Raw genomic sequence first — 27,580 nt, forward strand, 5'->3', positions numbered from 1 at the left:
AGACAGTTTTCATCTACAGACATCAAAGCAACTTTTAAACATCTAGTAATTATAAGGTGGGGGAGATAGCATAATGATGATGCAACAATACTCATGCCTGAGGCTCTGAGTCCCAGGTTCAATTCCCCCGCGCCACCATAATCCAGAGCTGAGCACTGCTCTGCAAAATTAATAAATAAACACCTACTAGTTATACATTTCTGGAGTATTCTATTTGCCGCAGAATACAAGCATGCACATGACAACATTCTACCCTAATGACATATAAAATATAATTGAAAGCATGTGTGACTAACATCCAACAACTACAATAAATGAAGACAACAACAAAATTTATTTGGGATAAAATATTTCAGAATGAGGGGCCAGGTGGTGGTGCACCTGGTTGAGTGCACATGTCACAAAGCTCAAGGACCTGGGTTTGATCCCCCGGTCCCCACCTGCAGGGGGAAAATTTTGCAGTGGTGAAGCAGGGCTGCAGGTGTCTCTTCCTTTCAATTTCCCCCCTTCCCTCTCAATTTCTGGCTGTCTCTATCCAATAAACAAAGATTTTAAAAAAGTTTTTAAATATATATCATTTTTAAAAAATAAGTGTTTTTTTTTTTTTTTTTTTTACCAGAGCACTGATCAGCTCTGGTTTACGGTGGCGCAGGGGATTGAACCTGGGACTTTGAAGCCTCAGGCATGACAGTCTGTTTGCATAATCATTATGCTATCTACCCCTGCCCAAAAATAAGTGTTTTATATATCAGAATTTAAAGTAAAATCCTCTTTTTTTTAGTTTTTTTATTATCTTTATTTATTGGATAGAATCAGCTAGAAGTCGAGAGGAAGGGGAAGATAGGAAGGGAGAGAGACAGACACCTGCAGCCCTGCTTCACCACTTGCAAAGCTTTCCCCCTGTAGGTGGGGACCGGGGTCTTGAACTTGGTTCCTTGTGCACTGTAACATGTGCACTCAACCAGGTGCGCCACCCAACCAGGCGCGCCACCACCGGACTAAGTAAAATCCTCTTAATGTGAACTTCAGGAAGCATCATCCCCACAAAAAAAAAAAAAAAAAAAATTCAGAGTCACACAAATTTATTTTCATTGTAATAAAGAAAATTTTGTTAAACAATGTATGAACAAAGTAACAGTTGCAACAAGTATACTGTTTTCAACTACTTTAAATATGCTTGATGTTCCATTCATAAATGAGGCAATAATATGGCAGCAAGAACCGTAAACTGGTAGGGCAGCAAAAACCAGAATGCTTGATATACTCATCATGTGACAGGTGCATACTGGGTTCCTTAAAATGGCATTGTTTAAAAACTGTCATTAAGTGGGGAGCCCGGGCAGTAGCACAGCGGGTTAAGCATACATGGTGCAAAGTGCAAGGACCAGCATAAGGATCACGGTTTAAGCCCCCAGCTCCCCACCTGCAGGAGAGTTGTTTCACAGACGGTGAAACAGGTCTGCAGGTGTCTGTCTTTCTCTCCCCCTCTCTATCCTCCCCTCCTCTCTCCACTTCTCTCTGTCCTATCCAACAACAACAACAATAAAACAACAAGGGCAACAAAAGGGAAAATAAATAAATTTTTTTTAAAAAAAACTGTCATAAGTGGTCCGGGAGGTGTCACAGTGGCTAAGGCACTGAACTCTCAAGCATGAGGTCCTGAGTTCAGTTCCCAACAGCTCATGTACCAGAGTGATGTCTGGTTCTTTCTCTCTCTCCTATCTTTCTCAATAAGTAAATAAAATCTAAAAAAAAATTTTTTTAAAAGAAAGAAATTGTCATAAGATTATGATTACAGTTCACAGACTTCGATGTGACATCCCTGACAACTGCTGAGAGGCACTCTGGTCAAAAAAATGAAATATAATTTTTGAGCTTTTTTTTAATAATCTCTTTTTTCCTCTAAGAAAAGTCTGTAAACCAGCTGAGTGGCTATTACACATCATGCAAAGGAGAATATCAAAGTGTGCAAGCAAGAGAGGTTGCATAGCCTTAGCATAAACCCCAACGATCCAGAGAGGACTCACGCCTGGGAGCTTCTCCCTGCCAAGCCAAACGAAGAGTCTGAAACCCCATCAGGCACCCAACCTTTAAGACCTCCACCCAGGAGACAAGCTCCCCAAACATGTAGCTATGACAGCCAGTGCCTCAGCAGGCTGACGCAAACAGGAGTGGCTCTCACAGGGTTCGAGATGGGTGCTCCATCACCCAGGAACTGGTACACAGACCCCAGACTTGGTGCTAAAGCATCAGGGTGAGGGCAAGCAGCCCCAGGGCCTGCTGGGATACTCTAGAGGATGACTGCAGGGTCCCAGCTCAGTGTAAGTCTCCAAAACTAGCCAACAACAGTGGAGGAGGAGTTCTTAATCAACTACAGCCTGGGGCACAAGTGGCAGCAGAGGCACCAGGTCTGCCCCGACACTTGCACCTGGCACCCAGCTTCAAGATGCCTGGCTATGGTGGTCAGGGCCCTGTGTGAAACACAGAGAGGGCACTGTGGAATGGAGGAGTTGGAGTGGGTTCCTGGCCAGCTACAGGACACAAAGCACAAAGACAGCAGACACCCCAGCTTTCTGTAAGAGGCCTACATGTGGGACTGGAGCTTCAACCTCTGAGCAGGCAACTGGCTTAGGGCACATGCAGGGCTCTGCTGCGGTCCTCTGAGGGGACAGCAGCCGGTGACCCTGTCCTTCTGCCTCGCTTCCATTCACCAGAACCTCCTGAAGAAGACCTTGCACTCTGCTAGGATGTCTAGGTCCTAGGACTGCAGCTCAGGGAACACTTCTGGATTGTGGGGGTCCCAGGCAGCACAGGACAGTCACCAATGGAGAAAGAGTTCCTAGTTAAGAGCAGCCCAGCATGCAAATAATAATAATAATATAATAATAATAATAATAACAGTAATAGTAATAATAATAATAATAATGCAGTTGAAGGCACCAGGCTTCCTGGGAAAGAGGCCTGTCATTGCAGCCACCCTCCAGAAACCACAGCTGCAGGAACCATCCTCATTCTGTCTGCCCCACTCCAGAGAAACTGGGTACATGATTCAGGCCCACTCAGAGGGTGCCTAATGATGGCCAAGAGCGCTTGGTTTCCAGAGTCCTGTGGAGCTGTGAGCAACACCCCAGGGCTCTGCACAGGCAGCCCATCAAAAAAGACCAAACTTGTGTGTGGTCGCCTTGGAGCCTGGAACTGACAGTCCTCAGGTCTGGCTCCCCTCTGGCGGCCTGGTGCTACCTTTGTGCTGCTCCCCACCCACCCACACAAACACACACACACCACCTCTCTCCAATTGCTCGCCTGTCCTGAAAGGAGCTGGTTACACCCGTTGGCACCTGACTTTTATGACAACCATCTTCGGTGGCCTAAGTCGGGAAACCTAAGAGACAGACTCTTGTGGTCTCTAAGGAACTATATACAGTCACACATGTTACATATGTTAGATGGGGTTCTGGCTTCAAATCAGCCCGAATCAAGGTGCTGGCTAAGAGAGAGCCTTCCCTTGGGATACTGGCTAGTCTTGGCACAACTTCAACAACTGGCAGACACTGAAAAATAAATGGGTGCCTAGACAACAGACTGTGAGACGACTAGGAGATAGGGCATCTCCTCCACCAGGCTGCTTTCAGAGGTGGCTAACAAGCTAATGAAGAAACAGAGGAGCAAGTACCAACAAGACATCTATGACAACAGTAAGTAATTAAGCAAGCAGAGGGATCAAAGTCATGGCATTCAGAATGTTCACTGAACTCAAAAGAAAAATAGATGAACAGAGCAATAATTTTAACGAGAGAAATCTTAAGACAGTAACATTTACAGAAGTGACCTTAAAAATATACAAGAGCTGGGAGTCGGGCGGTAGTGCAGTGGGTTAAGCGCATGTGGCGTGAAGCACAAGGACCAACGTAAGGATCCCGTTTTGAGCCCCCCAACTCCCCACTTGCAGGAGTCACTTCACAAGCGGTGAAGCAGGTCTGCAGGTGTCTATCTTTCTCTCCCCCTCTGTCTTCTCCTCCTCTCTCCATTTCTCTCTGTCCTATACAAAAACAACATCAATAACAACAATAACTACAACAATAAAACAAGGGCAACAGAAGGGAATAAATAAATATAAAAAAATATACTGAAATATATATATATTTATATATATACAAGAGCTGAATATATATATATATACACACACACAAGAGCTGAACAGCAGACAAGATGAGCAGAAAAAGAATCCATCGATATGAACACAGGACAAAGGGACCCATCACTGTAGAAAAAAAGGAAAAAAATGGCGCTAAGTGGTGGGGCACCTGTCTGAGTGCACCTGTTACAATGTGCAAGGACCCAGGTTCAAGCTCCCAGTTCCTACCTGCAGGGGGAAAGCTTCACAAGTGGTGAAGCAGTGCTGCAGGTAACTCTCTGTCTCTCTCCCTCTTTATCTCTACCTTCCTCTCAATTTCTGGCTGTCTCTATCCAATAAATAAAGATAATAAAAAAAAATTAAGTAAAGACAACCTGATCAACTTAAGGGACATCAAGCTGACCAATATTCACATTATAAAGGTGGTACTGGGAAAAAAAGAGAAAAGGCAAAAAAACTTACTTGAAGAAATGATGGGGGGGCGGGGGGGCGGTATGGCAGTGGGTTAAGTGCACATGGCACAAAACACAAGGACCAGCATAAGGATCCCAGTTTGAGCCCCTCAACTCCCCACTTGCAGAGGAATCGCTTTACAGGCAGTGAAGCAGGTGTCTTTCTCTCCCCCTCTCTGCCTCCCTCTCCTCTCTTCATTTTTCTCTGTCCTATCCAACAACTACAACAACAATAATAACTACAGCAATAAAACAAGGGCAAAAAAAAAAAAAAAGGGAAAATAAAATAAATATTCAAAAGAAAGAATTATTTAAATTTAAAAAAAGAAAAAGAAATGGCAGGCTGGGGAGATAACAAAGTCTTTCACTCTGAGGCTCCCAAGTCCCAGGTTCAATCCCCAGCACTATCATAAACCAGAGCTGAGCAATGCTCTGGTAAATAAATTTTTTTTTTTAAAAAAACAATAGTAGCTGGGGGCTGGGCGATAGCACAGTGGGTTAAGTGCACATGGTGCAAAGCGCAAGGACCGGCATATGGATCCAGATCCTGGTTTGAGCCCCCAGTTCCCCACCTGCAACAACAACAACAACAGCATCAATAATAACTACAACAATAAAACAACAAGGACAACAAAAGGAAATAAATAAATATAAATAAATATTAAAAAAGAAAAAAGAAATGAAATCAAGAAAACAGACCCATCTGGGGTCAGGCAGTAGTATAGCCAGTTAAGCACACGTGGCACGAAGCACAAGGACTGGCATAAGGATCCCTGTTCGAGAGGCCAGCTCCCCACCTGCAGGGGGGTCACTTCACAAGCAGTGAAGCAGATCTGCAGGTGTCTTTCTCTCCTCATCTGTCTTATCCTCCTCTCTCCACTTCTGTCTTACCCAACAACAATGACAGCAGTAACAACAACAACGATAAACAACATGGGCAACAAAAGGGAAAAAATGGCCTCCTGGAGCAGTGGATTCGTAGTATAGGCACCAAGCCCCAGTGAACCAGTGATAACCTTGAAGAGAAAGGAAGGAAGGAAGGAAGGAAGGAAGGAAGGAAGGAAGGAAGGAAGGAAGGAAGGAAGGAAGGGAGGGAGGGAGGGAGGGAGGGAGGGAGGAAAGAAGAAGGAAAGAGAACAGACCCATTTATAATTTAATACTTAGAAAAGAATGTAACCAAAAAGATAAAAGCCATATAGAATAAACTAAGAAGATATTCATGGAACTGAAAAAGACACAAATACTGTACAGCAGGCTCTTGAGTTGTTATAACACTGAACTAACACTCCCAGCTGAAACTGGCATTAGTTGAGGGCCTGCTTGCTTGCTTTCTCTTGAATCTTGTACTGTCTGCTAGTCCTACTAGGATTAGCATCTTCCCATCTCCTAGAGGAAAATCTAGTTGTTAGGTTTGGTTCTGTTAGCAGTGTTAAGTGACAAATCCTCAAGAAGCACCTCAGATCAATTACAAAGGAGACCTCCTTCCCTTTCACTTATCTCCCTGATTAGCAAACTACCCTCCACTTCATATCCAGGCCTTCCTAGAGCTACCCTTCCCCCCAAAATTCCTGACTGCTTTGTACCACAAGTCATAGTCTGCACACTGTTTTCAGTCTAGCTTTACTGTAAATTTGTCCATTACAGATGGAATTTCAGATAGTAAATGTATTCTCTAAGTAAACAAGACATTTCCATCCCAAGTTCTTGGCCCAGACTCAGTTTATATAATATTTAAAATACAAATTATAAAGTTAATAGTGGGGGGGAACCACACCTGGTTATGGGCACATGTTACCATGCACAAGAACCAGGGTTTGAGTTCCTACTCCCCACCTAGAGGAGGGAAGCTCCACAAGCAGCAAAGCAAGTACTGCAGGTGTCCATCTGTCTCTCTCCCTCCCTATTTTCCCCTCCCCTCTGAATTTCTCTCTGTCCTATCAAATAAAGAAAATAAATAAATAAAGTTAACAGTGGTAGAGAGAAGTGGCTTAACTGGGTAGAGAGTGGAACCTGCATTTGCTAGGGTGGTGCTCTGCCTTCTCTCTTTCTCATGTGAAATTCTCTACCACATATGAAGTTATTTTATTTTATTTTATTTATTTATCCATTCTTCTTCTTCTAGCGTTTGCCCTTCTTCCGTAGCCAGTCAACAGCGTCAGGTTGAGCCTGATGTAAAGTTTCGAGACCTCCTTTGAATCTGGAGAGGTGGCATTTATCCATTTATTTATTGTCACTGCTCAGCTCTGGCTTATGGTGGGGGGGAGGATTGAACCTGGGACCTGGGAGCCTCAGGTATGACAGTCTGTTTGCATAACCTTTATGCTATCTCCTCCATCCTCAAGTATTTTTTTAATCTTTTTAAAATTTACTAATTGTGGTAGCGCAATGGCAAAGCACAAGGACCCGCATAAAGATCCTGGTTCGAGCCCCCAGCTCTCCACCTACAGGGGAGTCACTTCACAGGCGGTGAAGCTGATCTGCAGGTGTCTTTCTCTCCCCCTCCCTCTGTCTTCCCCTCCTCTCTCCATTTCTCTCTGTGCTATCTAACAATGATGACATCAATATCAACAACAATAATAACAACAATAACAAGAGCAACAAAAGGGAAAATACATATAATTTTTTTAATTTGCTAATTATTTTACATAAAATTAATAAACAAATTCAGTAAGATGTCTCTCTTATAATAAGAAAAACGAGTGACTATCTCTAGTTCATTTAAGGGTGTGTTAATTACATAGGAAACTTTCTAGCAGAATTTTCTTTTACTACTTATTTACTTATCAATGAGAGAGAACCAGAGCATCACTCTGGCACATGTGTTACTGGGACTTAAATTCTGGACATCATGCTTGCAAGGCTGGCACTCTAGCTGTGGTACCATCTCCTAGGAAGGTAAGTGAATTCCATTTTAAAACTAATTCAAAGGAGAAAATCATGATAATAGATCCTTACAGAAAAAGATCATAAAAGAACATGAAGACTAGCAGCACACCAACAACTTAAGACAACCTACAGGAAATGGATGAATTCCTAGAGAGCTCACTTAAGAATAGAAAATCTGAACATATGTATAACGAGTAAAGAGACTGAGTCAGTAAATGAAATCTCCCAACAAAGAAAAGCCTAGGTCCAGATGGCTTCGCTGGTGAATTCTAACAAACATTTAAAGAAAAGTTGATGCAAATCTTTTACAAGGGGGGGGGGGGTGTGTGTGTGTGTGAAAGATTTGCTGACTCCCTGCATGAGTCCAGTAATACACTGATGACACAAAGATGACATGTGGCCAAAGAGATAGCTAGCTCCCAGGATAGGCCACTGTCTTGCTGTGTGCTCCACCCAGGTCTGAACCCCAGTACTACAAGGGAGGTGTCTGATGGCAGAGGGAGCTCTAATCCTGTGGTATCACTGGCTCGTGCGCTCTCTCTCTCTCTCTCTCTCTCTCTCTCTCTCCTTCTCTATCTCTAAATATGAATTTAAAGGGTCAGGGCCCTGATATTGCACATGTGCAAGGCCCCAACTGCCCCCCTCAAAGTTATGACAATGAAACTATAAATCCATGTTGTTGTTGTTGTTCTGCCTCCAGGGCTCAGTGCCTGCACTATGAATCCACTGCTCCTGGAGGCCATCTTTCTTCCATTGTTGTTGGATAGGACTGAGAGAAACAGAGAGGAGGGAAAGGCAGAGGGGGAAAGATAGACACCTGCAGACCTGCTTCATTGCTTATGAAGCGACCCCCCAGCAGGTGGGGATCCGGGAGCTCAAGACCAGATCCTTGCACGATCCTTATGCTTCATACTCTGTGTTCTTAACCCGCTGCGCCACCGCCAGACCGCCAAATCCCTGTTTCTTATGAATATATATGCTAATTACTAGCAAACCAAATCAGGCAACATATTAAAGATGTATATGAAGGCTGGGAAGATAATGCAATGATTACGCAAGAAAAAGTTCATGCCATTTCAATCAACAGCCTCTTGGAAAAATAGTGAAGGTGAGATACAGACAGTACTTTCTAAAGGAGGGATTTATGAGTTCAGAAGAAAGAAAACGCTTGGAACAAAATGAATTAAAAAGGCCAGAGAAGCAGGGGACCCGGCAGTGGCACATCCAGTTAAGTGCATAGTACTAAGCGTAAGGAACCAAGCAAGGATACATTTGAGCTCCCAGCTCCCCACCTGCAGGGAGGACGCTTCACAAGCGGTGAAGGAGGGCTGCAGGTGTCTATCTTTCTCCCTATCTGTCGCTCCCCCCACCTCTCAATTTCTCAGCCCTAGCCAACAAAATGGAAAAAAATGCTCTCCTACCTGAGGCTCCAAAGTCCCAGGATCAATCCCCTGCACCACCATAAGGCAGAGCTGAGCAGTGTTCTAGTTTAACCAAAAAAAATGGCCACCAGGAGCAGTGGATTCATAGTGCTGGTAGCTGCACAAAACCCCAGCAATAACTCTGGAGAAACAAAAGAGAGAGACAGACAGAAGCAGAGGAAAGTAGGGTATTTCCAAACAGGAGCACAGGGATGGAAAATGAGAGCTCCAGCTTTGTGAACCAAGATCACATAGAGAAGGAAAATGTTAGAATAAGTAATCAGGGAGTCGGGCGGTAGCGCAGCCGGTTAAGCGCAGGTGGCACAAAGCATAATTCTGGCAAAAAGATTCCGGTTCAAGCCCCCGGCTCCCCACCTACAAGGGAGTCACTTCACAGGCAGTGAAGCAGGTCTGCAGGTGTCTATCTTTCTCTCCCCCTCTCTGTCTTCCCCTCCTCTCTCCATTTCTCTCTGTCCTATGCAACAACGATGACAACAATAATAACTACAGCAATAAAAACAACAAGGGCAATAAAAAGGGGATAAATAAATAAATGTTAAAACAAAAGTAAAAGTAAGTAATCAATCCCTTCAGTACTATCTTAGGAATTTGGCTTGTTTTCCATATAAACAAAATAAGGAGCCACTAAAAGTTCTTATACTTGACAATGTGTTTTAATTATAGAATAGATTGAACCATGTGCACTATGTAATTGATACAACACACATGGGTAAAAGCTACATCCTAGGGATACTATAGTGATTATTTTTTAACTGATTTTACACTCTGAAACTCCACAAAATAAGCTTTACAAGTTAAATGATTTTCCATTTATTTTAAAATAAACATATATATTTAGTAGCCTAGGGTATTACTTTATTAAAAGCCTGTTATGGGCGCAATATGCAATGATGGCTAAGAGCTCCAAATGTAGAGACAGCTGGTTGGAACACAGTGCAAAGTCCATGACCTTGAATAACCTAAGCCTTAAGATCTTTCATGGAGTTGTCATAACCCAGGGTCCCTACCACAAGTTGTTGGTTCATTTAAATTTGAAAATCCACTGCTCCTGGTGGCCATTTTTGCCCCTTTTGTTGCCCTTGTTGTTAATCATTGTTGTTATTATGGATGTCTTTGTTGCTGGATAGGACAGAGAGAAATCGAGAGAGGAGGATAAGACAGAGAGGGGGAGAGAAAGATAGATGCCTGCAGACCTGCTTCGGTACTTATGAAGCGACCCCACTGCAGGTGGGGAGCCCGGGCTTAGATCAGGAATTCTTGTGTGGTCCTTGTGCTTCGCACCATGTGCACTTAACACACTGCACTACCACCCGGCCCCCTGAACGAAATTTCTTCATTCAAAATTCCTGATGAAATGCTTCCATGTATTTAGTAAATACTTCTTGATTAACTGAGATGTGGAAAATAACTATTATGATACCAACTGATGGCCAAACTTGAAATCTGTTTCTAAGTCTAGAATATAAACGTCTTAGCTATTTAAAAACAACTTTCAAATGGCATGGAAACTGGTGGTTACATTTTATTAATGTTAAAATTCACTTTCTCTTTGAGAATTTAAAACATCTGGAAGAACTTTTTTTTAATGACCATTATTTTTAAATCATTGCTCTTCATGCACAATTTATTTCACCATAAACATTTTATCAGCTAATCAAATTCCTTTGAATTTTCCTATCATTTCACATGGCTTCCAATTATAATTTGGGCAAAGCTCAAACAGTTTTTACCAGTCCTATAAGATGCTACATAAGGTGTGGTCAGGTGGTGACACACCAGGTGTAGCACGTGCGTGCGCGCGCACGTGCACAGCCACAGACAGACAGACAGACAGACAGACAGACACACACACACACACACACACACACTTCCATCAATCCAAGTTCAAGCCCCTAGTCCCCATCTTCAGGGGTCTTCTCTAGCCTTTCTTTAGAGTAAATTTTCATAGTCACTTTTTCAGATATAGGCAGAGAAAGAGAGTGAAAGGGGCCAACGCTCCTGGTGGGAGCCAAGCAGGAACCTTGGTCGCACACATGGCAAAGCAGTTCCCAGTCACTTCAGTACTACCTTTCACCACAATCAAAAGCAGAAGGAAGTAGTATTGAAGTGTGGTGATGTAAGGAACAATACCATATGACTCTTGCAATCTGCTCCCAACAGACTAGATTAGAAATGGGGGGGAGGGTCTGACTGGTGGTGGTGGGGCAGAGCAGATATCACAGTGGCTGGAGTAGCTGACTTGCAAGCATGAGCTCTCAAATTTGATCCCTGGCATCACATGTGCCAAGATGATGCTCTGGTTCTCTCTCTGCTTTGATTTCTGCCTTCCCATTTGTTCATAAAGCTTTTATTTTTATCATTTTATTGAAGGCTTAAATTACAGTTGCTGACACATGTGTAATAAGAATTTTTTTAGGGAGTCAGCCGGTAGCGCAGTGGGTTAAGGATCCCAGTTCGAGCCCCCGGCTCCTCACCTGCAGGGGAGTAACTTCACAGGCGGTGAAGCAGGTGTCTGTCTCTCCCCCTCTGTCTTCCCCTCCTCTCTCCATTTCTCTCTGTCCTATTCAACAACAACGACATCAATAACAACAATAATAAAACAACAAGGGCAACAAAAGGGAATAAATATTTTAAAAGGGAATAAATATTTTAAAAGGGAATAAATATTTTTAAAAATTTGAGGGGCCGGGTGGTGGCATACCTGATTGAGTGACATGTTGCAGTGCAAAAGGACCCAGGTTCAAGCCCCTGGCCCCCACCTGCAGGGGGAAAGCTTTACAAGTGGTGAGGCAGGGCTGTAGGTGTCTCTCTGTCTATCTCCTCCTTTCCTCTCAATTTCTGGTTGTTTCTACCCAATAAATAAAAATAATGCTATTAATATATTACACACCTGGAAGCTGCAATGAAAGTCTGAATTTTCTCACCACAAAAAGGAAATGGTGACTGTGTGAAGTGATAAAGATGTTAACTAACACTTCTGTGGTAACCATTTTATAATACATCAAGTCAAGCTGTGCAACTTAAATTTTCACAGTGTTTTTGTCAATTTTATCTCAGCAAAATTAAAAAAAAAAGACCAAGAGATGTGTCATGACTTTTATAATAGGCTGACATGTATTTCCAAATTCCTAAAATAAAACCTTGTGGTACTGAAAGTGGGGGGTTATAACACTGAAAGGACTAATCTAAAATATTTAATCCAAATTGACTTTTGCTTGGATGTTATAGATATCAAAATCTCATCTAATTTACTTACTTTTTCCCACCAGAAATCACTACTGCTCAACTGTGGCTTATGGTGGTGCTGGGGATTGAACCTGGTTATGCAAAGAGACTCTAATGCCTGAGCCTCTGAGGTCCCAGGTTCTATCCCCTGTACCACAATAAACCTGAACTGAGCAGTGCTCTGGTAATAAGGGAAACAAAAAAAGGGGGGGGTGTATTATACCAAAGTACGGGGAGGGGGGAAAGTTCAGGTCCTGGGGCATGATGGCAGGAGGACCTAGTGGGGGTTGAACTGTAATGTGGAAAACTAAGAAATGTTACACATGTACAAACTACTGTATCTTTTTTTTCTAAAGGTAAACAGTAAGGAAAATCTTTTTTTTAAATATTTTATTATTTATTTATTCCCTTTTGCTGCCCTTGTTGTTTTATTGTTGTAGTTATTATTGTTATAGATGTCATTATTGTTGGATAGGACAGAGAGAAATGGAGAGAGAAGGGAAAGACAGAGGGGGAAGACAAAGATAGACACCTGCAGACCTGCTTCACCGCTTGTGAAGTGACTGCCCTGTAGGTAGGGAGCCAGGAGCTGGGACCGGGACCCTTACGCGGGACCCTTATGCCGGTCCTTGCACTTCGCGCCACCTGCGCTTAACCCGCTGCACTACCACCCGACTCCCCAAACTACTGTATCTTACTGTTGACTAGAAACCATTAATCCCCAATAAAAAAAATTAAAAAGGACATATATATATTTTAAGGTTTTTTTTTAATTTATTTATTTATTTATTTTCCTTTTTGTTGCCCTTGTTGTTTAACATTGTTGTGGTTATTAATGTCGTTGTTGTTGGATAGGACAGAGAGAAATGGAGAGAGGAGGGGAAGACAGAGAGGAGAGAAAGACAGAAACCTGCAGACCTGCTTCACCACCTGTGAAGCGACTCCCCTGCAGGTGGGGAGCCGGGGGCTCGAACTGGGTTCCTTACGCAGGTCCTGGCGATTTGTGCCACGTGCGCTTAACCCGCTGCGCCACTGCCCGACTCCCATTTTTTTAAGGTTTTTTACCTTTATTTATTGGATAGACAGCCAGAAAGGGAGAGTTAGAGAAGCAGAGAGACAGACAGACACCTGAAGCACCTCTTCACCACTTGCAAAGCTTTCCCCCTGCACGTGGGGACTGGGGGCCCAAACCTGGGTCCTTGTGCACTGCAACCAGGTGTGCCACCATCTGGCCCCAATGATTTTTATATATAATAAGCCAATCCATACCCCGGATCTTGGGAAAACTAATGCAGTTTCTAATGCAGAGAATCTGGACACAGAACTCTTGGTAGTGGAAAAGGTATGGGAGTATACCTGTTATAATTTTGTAAATCACTAATAAAAAATTAAAAAGGGAGTAGCACAGCTGGTTAAGCGCAGCTGATGCAAAGCACAAGGACCAGCGTAAGGATCCCAGTTGGAAGTCCTGGCTCCCCACCTGCAGGGGAATCGCTTCACAAGCATTAAAGCAGGTCTGCAGGGGTCTTATCTTTCTCTCCCCCTCTCTGTCTTCCCCTCCCCTCTCCATTTCTCTCTGTTCTACCCAACAACGACAACATCAATAACTACAACAATAAAACAAGGGCAAAAGGGAATAAATAAATAAACATAAAAAAATAAATAAGAACCAGGGAGATGGTACACTTAGTGTGTTGCTGGGCTTGGAAGTGTTGCTGGGTTTAATTCTTGGCATCCTATGTGTCAGAGTGATGCTCTGGTTCCCTCCCACCCCCTTGTGTTAATAAATAAATATTTTAATCTTAAAAATAAGTAATTAAATACACAATTTAAGGCTGTCATCATACATTTGGCAACTTGGTGTCAGACAAGCAACACACTAATCTAGTCAGATTAGTCATCCAACCATTTATAAAGCATTTAATGGGCTCCTGCTCGGTGCCAGACACCGCTCTGGTGCTGAAAACACAGAGATGATCATGGTGATGTCATCTTCCACTCTGGGCAGTCAACACATGGCTGATCATAGTGATATCATCTCATACTCCGAGCAGCTCGGTTTCCCAGGCCCCCCTCCGCCCCCAAAGGCTCTAACTACACTGTGTATTAGAAACACCTTCAGTGTAGAGCCAACCTCTAGGTGGGCTGGAGAGACAGTATAATGGCTATGCTAAAAGCTTTCAATGCCTGAGGTACCAAAGGTCCCAGGTTCAATCCCCAGCACCACCATAAACCTGAGCTGAGCAGTGCTGCTCTGGTAAAGAAAAAGAAAAAAAAAAAAAAAAAAAAAAAAAACCCTGGTGCCACCTCCCAACAATTATAACTCAACATGTTTCTGAATGCCTCACCACATTCTAAGAAACAAAGGTAAGAAAGGAAGTGTATACTGTAGCCCCTTAAAATTTGTCACCATTATCCTCTTAAAGTCATCTTGAGCAGACAATCCCTTGTAACCATGGAAGAAGTGTGTAACAAGTTTTGCTGCAGGAGTGGGAAGATGGGAGGGCACATACAGTGTTAGGCATGTGAGTGCATACACACAGCGAGAAATTAAGACTGATAACCACTACAATGAGACTTCTTTTTATATATATATTTATTTATTCCCTTTTGTTGCCCTTGTTTTATTGTTGTAGTTACTATTATTGTTATTGATGTCATCGTTGTTGGATAGGACAGAGAGAAATGGAGAGAGGAGGGGAAGACAGAGAGGAGGAGAGAAAGATAAGACACCTGCAGACCTGCTTCACCGCCTGTGAAGCAACTCCCCTGCAGGTAGGGAGCCGGGGGCTCGAACCAGGATCCTTACACCTGTCCTTGTGCTTAACCTGCTGCACAACCACCCAACTCCCTACAATGACACTTTTTTAGGGCATCGTTATTACTACTACTGCCAAGTGAGGATTTCTACAAACTAGCTGTGTTCAACACCTGCAGATTGTTGGGGCTTCTGTCAGGATGGCTCCAAGGCCATTTCAGCCCACCAGGGTGGCTGACACATGGCTCACCTGGACAGTGTGCTGCTTTGGCATGTATGCAACCCAGGTTTGAATACAGCCTTTAATGCACTGAAGAAAAGTTTGGTGCTGTGGTCTGGGAGATGGGGCAGTGGATAAAGCACTTGATTCTCAACCATGAAGTTCCGAGTTCAATCCCCGGCAGCACATGTAGCAGAGTGATGTCTGGTTCTTTCTCTCCTCCTATCTCTCTCATGAATAAATAAATAAATTCTTCTAAAAAAACAAAAGTTTGGTGCTGTGGTCTCAGTGTGTCTCTCTGTCTCTGTCTCGATCTCTCTCTCTTCCTCTTTCTGCCTCTATGTCTCCATCTGAGAAAAGAATCAGCTTGGAGAAGGGAAGGGGGTAGTGGTGAAAGTCCACTAGGTTAAAATTATTTTCAAAATTGTACTAAGGACATGATTTGCTCTTTTGCTGTTTTTATATTTATTTGCCTTTGCCTTCATGGTTCAAAAAACAAAGATGGGTAACCCTATGTGTATCTTAATAAACTACACTAATAAACATTATGATCATCACTGCACAAACTCACCAAACCTTTAAAAAAAATCTTCCCAGGAGTCAGGTGGTAGTGCAGCAGGTTAAGTGCACATGGTGCAAAGCACAAGGACTGGCAGAAGGATCCTGGTTCGAGCCCCCAGCTCCCCACCTGCTGGGAAGTCGCTTCACAAGTGATGAAGCAGGTCTGCAGGTGTCTTTCTCTCCCTCTCTCTGTCTTCCCCTCCTCTCCCTTCTCTCTGTCCTATCCAACAACAAAGACATCAATAACAACAATAATAACAACTACAACAATAAAACAACAAGGGTGGCAAAAGGAAATAAATAAATAAATATTTTTTTAAATCTCCCTGTTAGGACTGGGTGGTAGCACACCAGGTTAAGGCACATAGTACAAAGTGCAAAGACCAGTACAAGGAGCCCAGTTCAAAACCCCAACTCCCCACCTGCAGGGGGGTCACTTCATAAGCAGTAAAGTAGGTCTGCAAGTGTCTATCTTTCTCTCCCCCCATCTTCCCCTCCTCTCTCGATTTCGCTCAGTCCTGTCAAATTTTTTAAAATGAAAAAAATTGGGGCTGGGTGGTGGCACACCTGGTTGTGTACACATTATAGTGCCTAAGGACCCCGGTTCAAGCCCTGATCCCCACCTGCAGGTGGAAAGCCTTGTGAGTGGTAAAGCAGGACTGCAGGTGTCTTTCTCTCTCTCTCTCTCTCTCTCTCTCTTTTTCTCTCTACCTATCTATCTCTTTCTCCCCTCTCAATTTGTGTCTTTTTTTTTTTGCCTCCAGGGTTATCGCTGGGGCTCAGTGCCTGCACTACAAATCCACTGATCCTAGAGTCTTTCCCCCTCTCCCATTTTTGTTGTCCTAGTTGTTCTTATCATTGTTGTCATTGTGGGATAGGACAGAGAGAAATGGAGAGAGAGGAAGACAGAGAGAGGGAGAGAAAGATAGACACCTGCAGACCTGCTTTACCGCTTGTAAAGCAAACTCCCCCTGAAGATGGGGAGCTGGGGGCTCGAACCGGGACCCTTACACCAGTCCTTGTACTTTGCGCCACGTGTGCTTAACCCACTAGGTTCAAGCTGCTAGTCCCACCACTCAGGGGAGAAGCTTCACCAGAAGTGGAGCAGTGCTACAGGTGCCTCTTTTGCTCGCCACCTCTCTGTATCTCCGTCTCTACCCAATTTCTCTCTGTTCTATCAAATTGTATGTATACATGTATGTATGTATGTACATATGTATGTATGTATGTATATGGATGGATGGTGGAAAACTACCACTGGAGAGGCCGGGTGGTGGCACACCTGGTTGAGTGCACGTATTACAAGTACCTGAGTTCGAGCCCCCAGTCCCTGCCTGCAGGGGGAAAACTTTGCAAGTGGTGAAGTAGTGCTACAGGTATCTCTCTGTCTCTCTCCCTCTCTATCACACCCTTTCCTCTTGATTTCTGGCTGCCTCTATCCAATAAATAAAAGATAATAAAAGAAATTTTAAAAAAGAACAAAGAAAATGACCACTGGGAGTGGTAGATTTATCAGGCAGGCACCAAATCCCAAGCAATAACCCTGGTGGAAAAATAAAGAAATAAGCAAACACCAGAAAAATACACAACCAATTGCTGAACTAGGAAGAAAATGATGATTTATATGTGCTTGTAACACATACACAAGACTGCACTCAAGAATCCAATAAAAGCAGCTAGCTATCAAAGAAAAGGCATATAGAGTACACAGATTAAAAGACTTCTCAATGAATACCTTAAATTTTTAAAAGGTGAGAGAAAAGACAATGATGAGATACCACTTCACTCCTGTGAGAATGTCATACATCAGAAAAGGTAGCAGCAACAAATGCTGGAGAGGTTGTGGGGACACAGGAACCCTCCTGCACTGCTGGTGGAATGTCAATTGATCCAACCTCTACGAAAAGCAGTCCAGAGAACTCTCAGAAGGCTAGAAATGGACCTACCCTATGACCCTGCAATTCCTCTCCTGGGAATATATCCTAAGAAACCAAACACACCCATCCAAAAAGATCTGTGTACACACATGTTCTTAGCAGCACAATCTGTAATAGCCAAAACCTGGAAGCAACCCAGGTATCCAACAACAGATGATTGGCTGAGCAAGTTGTGGTATATATACACAAAGAAATACTACTCAGCTATTAAAAATGGTGACTTCACCATATATATGTATATATATATATTTTTTTTAATCTTCCCTTTTGTTGTTGTTTTTATTGTTGTACTTATTGTTTTGATGTTGGATAGGACAGAGAGAAATGCAGAGGGAAGGGGAAGACAGAGAAGGGGAGAGAAAGACAGACACCTGCAGACCTGCTTCACTGCTTCAGAAGTGACTCCCCTGCAGGTGGGGAGCCAGGGGCTCAAACCAGGATCTTTTCGCTGGTCTTTGCACTTCGTGCCATGTGTACTTAACCCGCTGCGCTAGAATTCACCTTCTTCACCCGGTCTTGGATGAAGCTTGGATGAAGCTTGGACGAATTATGTTAAGTGAGATCAGCCAGAAAGCGAATAAAGAATATGGATTGATCTCACTCACAGACAGAAGTTGAAAAATAAGAAAAGAAGGAAAACACAAAGCAGAACTTGGACTTGGTGTATCGCACCAAAGTAAAGGACTCTGGGGGAGGGGGGGCTCAGGTCCTGGAACATGATGGAGAGAAAGAACTAATGGGGGCGGAATTGTTATGTGAAAAGCTGAGAAATGTTACACATGTAGAAACTATTGTATTTTACTTTTGACTATAAACCATTAATCCTCCAATAAAAAATATTTTTAATTTTAAAGGTGAATGTATGCAAAAGACATTAATATGTAATTATAGTTAAAAGAAAATAATCCTAAACCAACTAAAAAGTCACAATTCAAATCTATTTTCAATTTCTAGTCTGTTCTGATCTCAGAAAATAAAAATTTCTTACTCTTTTCAATGAAAACTGTAACTACAGATCTAAGAAAGTTGTCGAAGGAAATTATTCAAAAGTACACGACAAAAAAATAACAGCAAAATGCTAAGTTAAAAAAACCATAAGGCGGGAGTCGGGCTGTAGCGCAGCGGGTTAAGCGCAGGTGGCACAAAGCACAAGGACCGGCATAAAGATCCCGGTTCGAACCCCGGCTCCCCACCTGCAGGGGAGTCCCTTCACAGGCAGTGAAGCAGGTCTGCAGGTGTCTATCTTTCTCTCCTCCTCTCTGTCTTCCCCTCCTCTCTCCATTTCTCTCTGTCCTATCCAACAACGACAACAACAATAATAACTACAACAATAAAACAACAAGGGCAACAAAAGGGAATAAATAAAATAAATATTAAAAAAAAAATTTTTTTAAAAACCATAAGGCAACCACAGGAAAAAGGACACGCTGTATCCAAACTATTAAATTAAAACTTAATATTAAAACTCAGATTTCTCAAAGCTATGCATGTGAAAATACGACAGACCATTAATAAAATGATATTTTTTAAAAATGTAGGAGGTTGGGTGGTAGCGCAGTGGGTTAGCACATGGTGCCAAGCACAAGGACCAGAGTATGGGTCCGGATTCCAGCCCCCAGCACCCCACCTGTCTGGGGTTCACTTCACAAGCGGTGAAGCAGGTCTGCAGGTGTCTTCCTCTCCCCCAGCCTACCCCTCCTCTCTCTATTTCTCTGTCCTATCCAACAACGACATCAATAACAACAACAATAAAACAAGGGCAACAAAAGGGAAAAAAGAAAAAAAGCAAGTCTTTAAAAAAACAATGTAATGGAAAGGGTCAGGAAGTGGCTCACCCAGTACAGCGCACATGTTACCATGCTCAAGAAGCCAGGTTCGGGGCTGGGTGGTAGCGTGGGGGACTGGGCGCACCTGGCACAAAGCACAGCAACCAGCTTAAGGATCCTGGTCCCAGCCCCCAGCTCCCAACTTGCAGGGGGGTCGCTTCACAAGTGGTGGAGCAGGTCTACAGGTGTCTGTCTTTCTCTCCCATCTTCCCCTATGTTGGGACTATGTGATAGCTTGGCAGAGCATAGGGGAGCTCTCCCATCCTTGGATGGAGGTCTGGATAGACACCCCGCTGGTAAGTCTCTCTCGGCATAGAGGTGAGCCAAGAGGAAAAAAGTCTCCCAGACTAAGCTTGCCTTGTTAGTCTCTCAAGTCCACAGAAACCCCAATACTTCCCTCCATTAACTGCAGGCCATATGGCCGCCTACTTTAAGATTCACTTACTCAAAGTCACCTTCTGATCACACAGGAACACACCTTATCACACACTCCTAGCAGTGCCCTTTGATGTCCTCAATTTGCATCAAACCTTGCTTATCTTCTCTCTATCTTGCCTTAACTGGTTCAACCCCTCTCCTCCCCTCAAAGCCTTTGGGTAATTAAATGCCTGCATCAGGAGACTAATTATCTTGACCTTTATGTAGCTGCATCAATTCTTGTCATACCAGCCCCCTACCATAGGGGCAAGCCAACCTTTAAGAAACCTGTAATTTCTGACATATTTCAATAACAATTCCCTTTGTTTGGTTTTCTATTTAACTCATGTCCACCTGCTAATAAACGAGATCTGAGCAGCTGAAATTCTCCCCGGTGTCTTTTACTTCATGTCGAGCGAGAAAGAACAGGTCCGTTACCTTTCCCCTGGAGATCACCCCGCCAGAGACCCCGACACCCCCCCTCTCCATTTCTCTCCATACTACCCAACAACAACAGCAATGGCAAAATAACAATAAAAAAAGAAAAGAAAACCAGGTTCAAGCCCCCAATCCCCACCTTCAGGTGAGAGGCTTCCCGAGTGACGGGGCAGGGCTGTGTGTCTTTTCCTCTCACTCTCTCCCCTATTAGCTTCTCACTTCTATTAAAGAGAAAAAAGAGGGGAGGGAGTTGGGCAGTAGCGCAGCGGGTTAAGCGCATGTGGCACAAAGCGCAAGGACCGGCATGAGGATCCCGGTTCGAGCCCCGGCTCCCCACCTGCAGAGAAGTCGCTTCACAGGCGGTGAAGCAGGTCTGCAGGTGTCTGTCTTTCTCTCTCCCTCTCTGTCTTCTCCTCCTCTCTCCATTTCTCTCTGTCCTATCCAACAACAACAACATCAATAATAACTACAACAATAAAACAACAAGAACAACAAAAGGGAATAAATATTAAAAAAAAAAGAAAGAAAGAAAGAAAGAAAGAAAGAAAGAAAGAAAGAAAGGAAGAAAGAGGAAAACCCTGGCAGCCAGGAAGAGTAGAGCCATACATCTGAGACCCATCAATAAATCTAGTAGCAAAAAATACTCAGTACCTACCTACATTTCATTTGGGGTTAGGCTGTTTCCGTATTTTGGCTTCTATAAATATGAACATGGAGGCGCATATATCCTTTCCAATAATGCCCAATGACAGGCAATTAGATAAAGAAGATAGGGGCCAGGCAGTGGTGTACCGGGTTAAGTGCATGTGTTACCACACGCAAGGACTGAAGTTCAAGCCCCAGGTCCCCCACCTGCAGGAAGAAAGTTTAATAAGTGATTCAGCAGTGCTGTAGGTATCTATCTCTGTCTCTCCCTCCATCCCCCCTCTCCCTCTCAATTTCTCTCTGTCCTAGCAAATAAAATAAAGTTTAAAAAAAGACCAAAAAAATAATAATAAGACCAACAATAAGAACATAATAACATGGTTCAGGAGGTGATGTTTTGGACTTAAAAATATGAGGTCCTAAGTTTGACCCCCAACACTGTATGTGCCAGAGGAATGCTCTCTGGTTCTCCTCACTCAAGTCAATCAATAAATACATCTTCTTTAAAAAAAATTAAAAGAGGGAGTCGGGTGGTAGCGTGTAGCGCAGCGGTTAAGCACAGGTGGCACAAAGTGCAAGGACGATGGAAGGATCCCGGTTCAAGCCCCCGGCTCCCCACCTACAGGGGCGTCGCTTCACAGGCGGTGAAGCAGGTTTGTAGGTGTCCCTCTTTCTCTCCCTCTCTGTCTTTCCCTCCTCTCTCCATTTCTCTCTGTCCTATCCAACAACAAAGACATCACTAACAATAATAACTACAACAATAAAACAACAAGGGCAAAAAAAAGGGAAAATGAATAAATAAGGTAAAAAAATTTTTAATTAAAGGATAGTAATAGTAGTTATGGAAGAAGGGGCCAGGAGGTGGTGCGGTGAGGGCACACGTTGCCATGCGCCAAGGCCCAGGTTTAGCCTGGGTGCCCACCTGCAGGGGAGAATTTTCAAAAGTAGTAAAGCAGTTCTGCAGATCTCTCTCTCTCTCTCTCTTATCCCCTCTCCCTCTCTCCCCCTTCCCCCCTTCCTCTTTACCACCTCTCTCAACCTTCCCCCTCTTCTCAATTTTTCTCTCTCTCTTTTTTTTTTTTTTTAAAGCAGAGCTCAGCAAAGCTCAGCTCTGGCTTATGGTGGTGCAATGATGACTGAGCCCGGGACTTTGGCGCCTCAGGCAGGAGAGACTTTTTACAAAACCAAAATGCTATCTACCCCCACCCTCAATTTTTCTCTATCCTATCAAATAAAAATTTAAATAATGGCTTCCAGGAGCAGTGGATTTGTTATGCAAGCACAAAGTCATGATGATAACCCTAGTGGCAATGAAGAAAATTAAATTAATAAAAATATTTTAAAGTTATGAAAGATATATTCAATATAAAACTAACTACTCTTTCAGGACAAATGGATGAAACTGGAGGTGATTATGCTTAATGAAGTAAGTTAGAAGGTGAAACTCCTATGTAGAATTCCTATGTAGAATACAGATAACTGAATCAGGGGTGGGGGAACAGAGACTCTCATGCCTGAGGCTCCAAAGTCCCTGGTTCAATTCCCAGCACCACTATAAGCTTGAGCTGAGCAGTGCTCTGGAGGAAAAAACAAAAAAAAAGTATGATTCAGGTTACTGAAACATACTAAGTTGCCACACACCCACACAAAAGAGGGGGGAGTAGGGAAGTGGGAAAAAAGGAGAAGGGGGAAGAAGAGGAGGTAGGAGAAGGAGAGAAAAAAAACAGCAGCCAACCTGTCTCTACACTTTCGTGGGGTTTTTTTGGGTGGGGTGTCCTGATTTTGACGGTTGGCATAGTGTAGGGCTATACCCCCATAATTTTATAATCTTGTAAATCATTATGATATCACTAGTTAAAGAAAAAAAAAATGTTTATTCTGAACTGGAATGATAGATAAAAGTGCTGGACTCAAGCATGAGATCCCAAGTTCAGTTCCAGGCATTGCACATGCCAAAGTGATGTTCGGGTTCTCTCTCTCCCTCTCCTTCTCCTCCTCTCTATTAAATAAATAAATAAATCTTTTAAACGTTTTCTTAGAGAACATAATACTAAACAGCCAATCCATCAAGAAAATATAAGCCTAAATAAGAGATTCAAAGGGAGTCGGGCTGTAGCGCCGAGCTTGAGCGCAAGTGGCAAAAAGCGCAAGGACCAGCAGAGGGATCCCAGTTCGAGTCCCGGGCTCCCCACCTGCAGAGAAGTCGCTTCACAAGTGGTGAAGTAGGTCTGCAGGTGTCTTTCTCTCCTCCTGTCTTCCCCTCCTCTCTCCATTTCCCTTTGTCCTATCCAACAACGACGACAATAATAATTACAACAATAAAGCAACAAGGGCAACAAAAGGGAATAAATTAATTAATGGTCTGCAGGTGTCTAGCTTTCTCTCTTCCCCCCCACCCCCCCGTCTTCCCCTCCTCTCTCCATTTCTCTCTGTCCTATCCAACAACGAGGATATCAATAACAACAACAATAAAACAAGGGTAACAAAAGGGAATAAATAAATAACCTAAAAAAAAAAAACATGAACAAAGAATAATCAGGGGCCGGGAGTGGCACACTTGGTAGAGCACACGTTACAATGTACAAAGATCCAGGTTCAAACCACCAGACCCCACCTGCAGAGGGAAAATTCACAAGCCGTGCTGCAGGTGTCTCTCTTACTTTCCCCCTTCTCTATCTCCTCCTTCCCTGCAATTTCTCCCTGTCTAGAACACTTTAGGATAAAGCTTTGCCTTTATATATAATTTGTTTTCTTTCAATGAGAGGGTCCAATATTTAATCTACTGTGCTAGATTCCCAGGTCACTCATTATTTTTCAAGGTCTCTTAAGCTACTATATGTGGAACTGGGGGTGAGAATGTTTTGCAGAAAACTGAGAAATTTTACACGTGCCGGCAACTGCACACAGAACAAAATGGGCAGCCCATTAAGGAGACCTGGCAGTAGGTTGGGAAAATAGCTCAACTGGTGGAGCGTGGGCTCTCATGCCTGAGGTTCCTGGCTCCATCCCTGGTACTGCACGTGCCAGACTGTTGCTCTGGCTTCTCTCTCTGTCTCTTCTCCCTGCCTCATGTGAATCTCTCCCCCCTACCATATACAATAAACAAACTTTTTTTTTTCAATAGTGGGGTAGGGGAGATAGAATAATGCTTATGCAAGACTTTCATGCCTGAAGCTGTAAGGTCTTATGTGCAACCTCCTACACCAGCATAAACCTCAATCTACAGTGCTCTGTTGAGGGGAACAGGAGTTATGGCAGTAGCACAAAAGACAGCTAGGTCCAAGGAGGTTGAGAAAGACATTTATCAAAGAAAAACTGTAACCTTGAAGGTGCAAAAGGTCCCAAATCTGATTCCCAGCATAGCATGTGCCAGAGTGATGTTCTGGTTCTCAATTTCTCTCCTTTTCATAAATAAATAAATACTAATTTAAAAAAAAGTTAAAAGCACAGCCTGACAAATTTGTCTATCTAGCATTCATTCAGGTGCCTTAAAGCACTTTCTCCTAGGTCACCTCAGTCATTCTCTTCCTCACAAGATGCTTCCTCTGTTTCTCTGCCTTACATAACCTCCCTCACCTCCCCAACTTCTTTGAGTTGGAAATGTTCTAAGTCACGGTCACTGAACCTCCTTTTTTTCTAGCTATTCTTATTCCTATAGTGATTTCAGTCAGACTTGTGGCTTTAAAATTCATACCAATTCGCAATTCTACATTTCCATTCTAGGCCTCTCCCCTCCACTAGCAAACCACACTTGCATTGCTATCCTTTTCTGCTCCAGACTTGTTTCTCTGGAGTCGTTCCTATGCAGTTAAAAACAACTCCATTGGGAATCTGGCAGTAGCCCAACAGGTTAAGCACACATGGCCTGAAACACAAGGACCAGCTTAAGGAGCCAGTTCAAGCCCCCGGCTCCCCACCTGCAGGGGAGTCACTTCACAAGCCGTGAAGCAGGTCTGCAGGTGTCTTTCTCTCCCTTCTCTGCCTTCCCCTACTCTCTCCATTTCTCTCCTATCCAACAATGACAACAACAATAATAACAACAACAAGGGCAACAAAAGGGAATAAATAAAAATATTTTTTTAAAGCAACTCCATTACTGTAACTGCTCACAGATAAACCTAAGGAGATAAGCCATGTCTCCTCTTCTGTGTCCCATTTCAACTATGTCAGCAAGTACTTTCAGCACTGCCCTCCAAATATATCCAACAACCAACCAGTTCTTACCCAGCTCCATCACTATTACTCAATCCCAGCCAGCACCATCTCACTCAGGCCTGCTTTCCTGTAACCGACTTCTCTGCTTCTGCCCTTGCCACTCCCCAGCTGTGTTTCTACTCCACATAGCAACCGAGTGATTGAGTCCACCTAAATTAAAATTAGAGCCTGGCTTCAGCTGTTCAAAAGCCTTCCAATAGCTAGCTGACTTGAACGCAAGTCCTTACAGTGATCTTCTGGACCTAACATTATCTGACCACAAAGTGACCACCTGTTCACTTTTTTTTTCCACCAGCCAGAGTTATCACTAAGGCTCCATGCTTACACTACTCCACCACTCCCAGTAGCCATATTTTTTTGTTTGTTTGTTTCTGAAGAGGATAAGAGAGAAGGAGAGAGAGACCTATAGCTTCTTTCCACAGCTCAGGACTTCCTTCCTGTAAGTGGGGACCTGTAAGGGCTTGAGTCCAGGTCCTCATATGTAGCAACATGTGAACTCTACCACATGAGCCACTACCCAGTTCTGTCCCAGTCCACTCCAGCTACAATGTCTTCCTAGTCATTCCAGACACCCGACCTCTGCTCTGGCCTCAGGATCTCTGAGCAGCTGTACCCTCAGTTTACACTTAAGCCTCACAGCCGGAGTGATGGCTGCACAGACAGGGCATCAGACTTGCTTATGAACCTGCAGGTCCTGACTCCATCCCCAGTGCTGCATGTACCAGAGGGGTGCTCGGGCTTCTTCTTCATGTGAAATTCTCTGATATGTAATAAATAAACATTTTTAAATAATAAGTAAAATCACTTAAGTCTCTGAAATTACCTAGAATGCAAGCCTTGTTCTTCCACTTATTCCAAGTCTTTACTCAAATGTCCTCAAGTGCTCCCATTCGGGTGGGGGTAGATAGCACAATGGTTATGCAAACAGACTCTCATGCCTGAGGCTCAGGTTCACTCCCCCACACCACCATAAGCCAGAACTGAGCAGTGTTCTGGCAAAATAAAAAGCTCCCTTCCCATGCTGTTTAAAATTGCAAACTTCTCTTCCTCCTATAACACTCCTCGCACGCCGGCTATGCTTTGCTTTCTTATCCCAGTAGCGCCTTCCTGTGTCAAATATGCAATACATCTTCATTACTTACCTTAGGTTTGTCTCCTTCAGCTAGGGTGTCTGTTTTGTTTTCTGTTGCTCATCTAGTCTCTAAAGCAGAAAGCTTCATACAAAATTCAATTTGTTCATTGTTGAATCACTGGTTGTTAAAGTCTTTCCAAAAGAGCCAAGTTTTGTTTGGTCCAATTTCAAATTCTGGGATCAGTCTACTTAAAACATGGCAATTCCTTTGTCAGAATTTACATTCTATCAACAGTATCCAAAGAGTGCTTAGTTATGCTTATTTGTTTGTTTTTACCAGAGCTCTGCTCACCTCTGGTGTACAAAAGTGCTAGGGATTAAACTTAAGAGCGAAGAGTCCCAGATATAAAATTTGTTTGCGGGGCCAGGTGGTGGCGCACCTGGTTCAGTGCAGATCTTAAAAAGCACAAGGACCCAGGTTTGAGTCCCCAGTTCCCATCTGCAGGGGGAAAGCTTCACGAATGGTGGAGCAGGGCTGCAGGTGTCCCTCTACCCTCTCCCTCTTTATCTTCCCCTGCCCTCTCCACGTCTATCTCTATCCAATAAATAAATGAAGATAATAAAAAATGTTTTTAATTTGTTTGCATAACCATGATGTTTTCTCCCCAGCCCTAGTTGTACTTTTATTGTTTTATAACCTAACTTGGGGATGTTTACTGATTGCAAATAGTTCAACTTTTTACTTGCTTTCATTACTATAAATAGAAAGAAGTTCAGCCAGAAGCCCTATATTCAAATCCTAGCTTTACTATGTACTGGCAACATAGCTCGGGCAATTTTGTGTTCTCGAGACTCATCAATAGTAACAAGGCAGGGGTGAACTAAAGTAAATACCTGTGTGCCCTACCTAGCCCACACCCAAGCACAGGATCACTGTGAAAATCAGAAGTACTCGAGTGGTCCCGGAGGTGGGGCAGTGGGTAAAGGATTGGACTCTCAAGCATGAGGTCCCAAGTTCAATCCCCGGCAGCACATGTACCAGAGTGATATCTGGTTCTTTCTCTCTCTCCTATCTTTCTAATAAATAAAAACTTTAAAAATAAAAGTACTCGAGAAGCCATTTGGGAAGGCGCACAGTGAATAAAAGTGTTGGACTGAGTTCAATCCCCAGCACCATATATGCCAGAGTGATGCTGTTTCCCCCACACATACACTATTAGTAAATAAATATTTTTTTAAGTACATGAGAGGGAGGTCTGGGGAGATAACGTAATATTCTACAAAAGACTTTCATGCCTGAATCTCTGAGGTCCTAGCTTCAGTCCCCAGCACCACCTTAAACAAGGACTGA

General features: G+C 43.4%; 1 protein-coding gene across 4 annotated transcripts in view; it reads right to left on the minus strand.

The window, feature by feature from the left end:
- MEMO1 (mediator of cell motility 1) overlaps positions 1–27,580 on the minus strand; it is a 120,317-nt gene that overhangs the window by 81,732 nt on the left and 11,005 nt on the right. Inside the window, exon 3 of one of the 4 annotated variants that reach the window (XM_060186832.1) lies at positions 20,953–21,149. The exons of the other annotated variants lie outside the window; for them this stretch is intronic. The gene's annotated coding sequence lies outside the window, so the exon portion shown is untranslated. The remainder of the gene's footprint in view (positions 1–20,952; positions 21,150–27,580) is intronic. 4 annotated transcript variants of the gene reach the window in all.

The sequence above is a fragment of the Erinaceus europaeus genome, chromosome 3 (assembly GCF_950295315.1).
Source record: "Erinaceus europaeus chromosome 3, mEriEur2.1, whole genome shotgun sequence".
Taxonomy (NCBI): Eukaryota; Metazoa; Chordata; class Mammalia; order Eulipotyphla; family Erinaceidae; genus Erinaceus; species Erinaceus europaeus.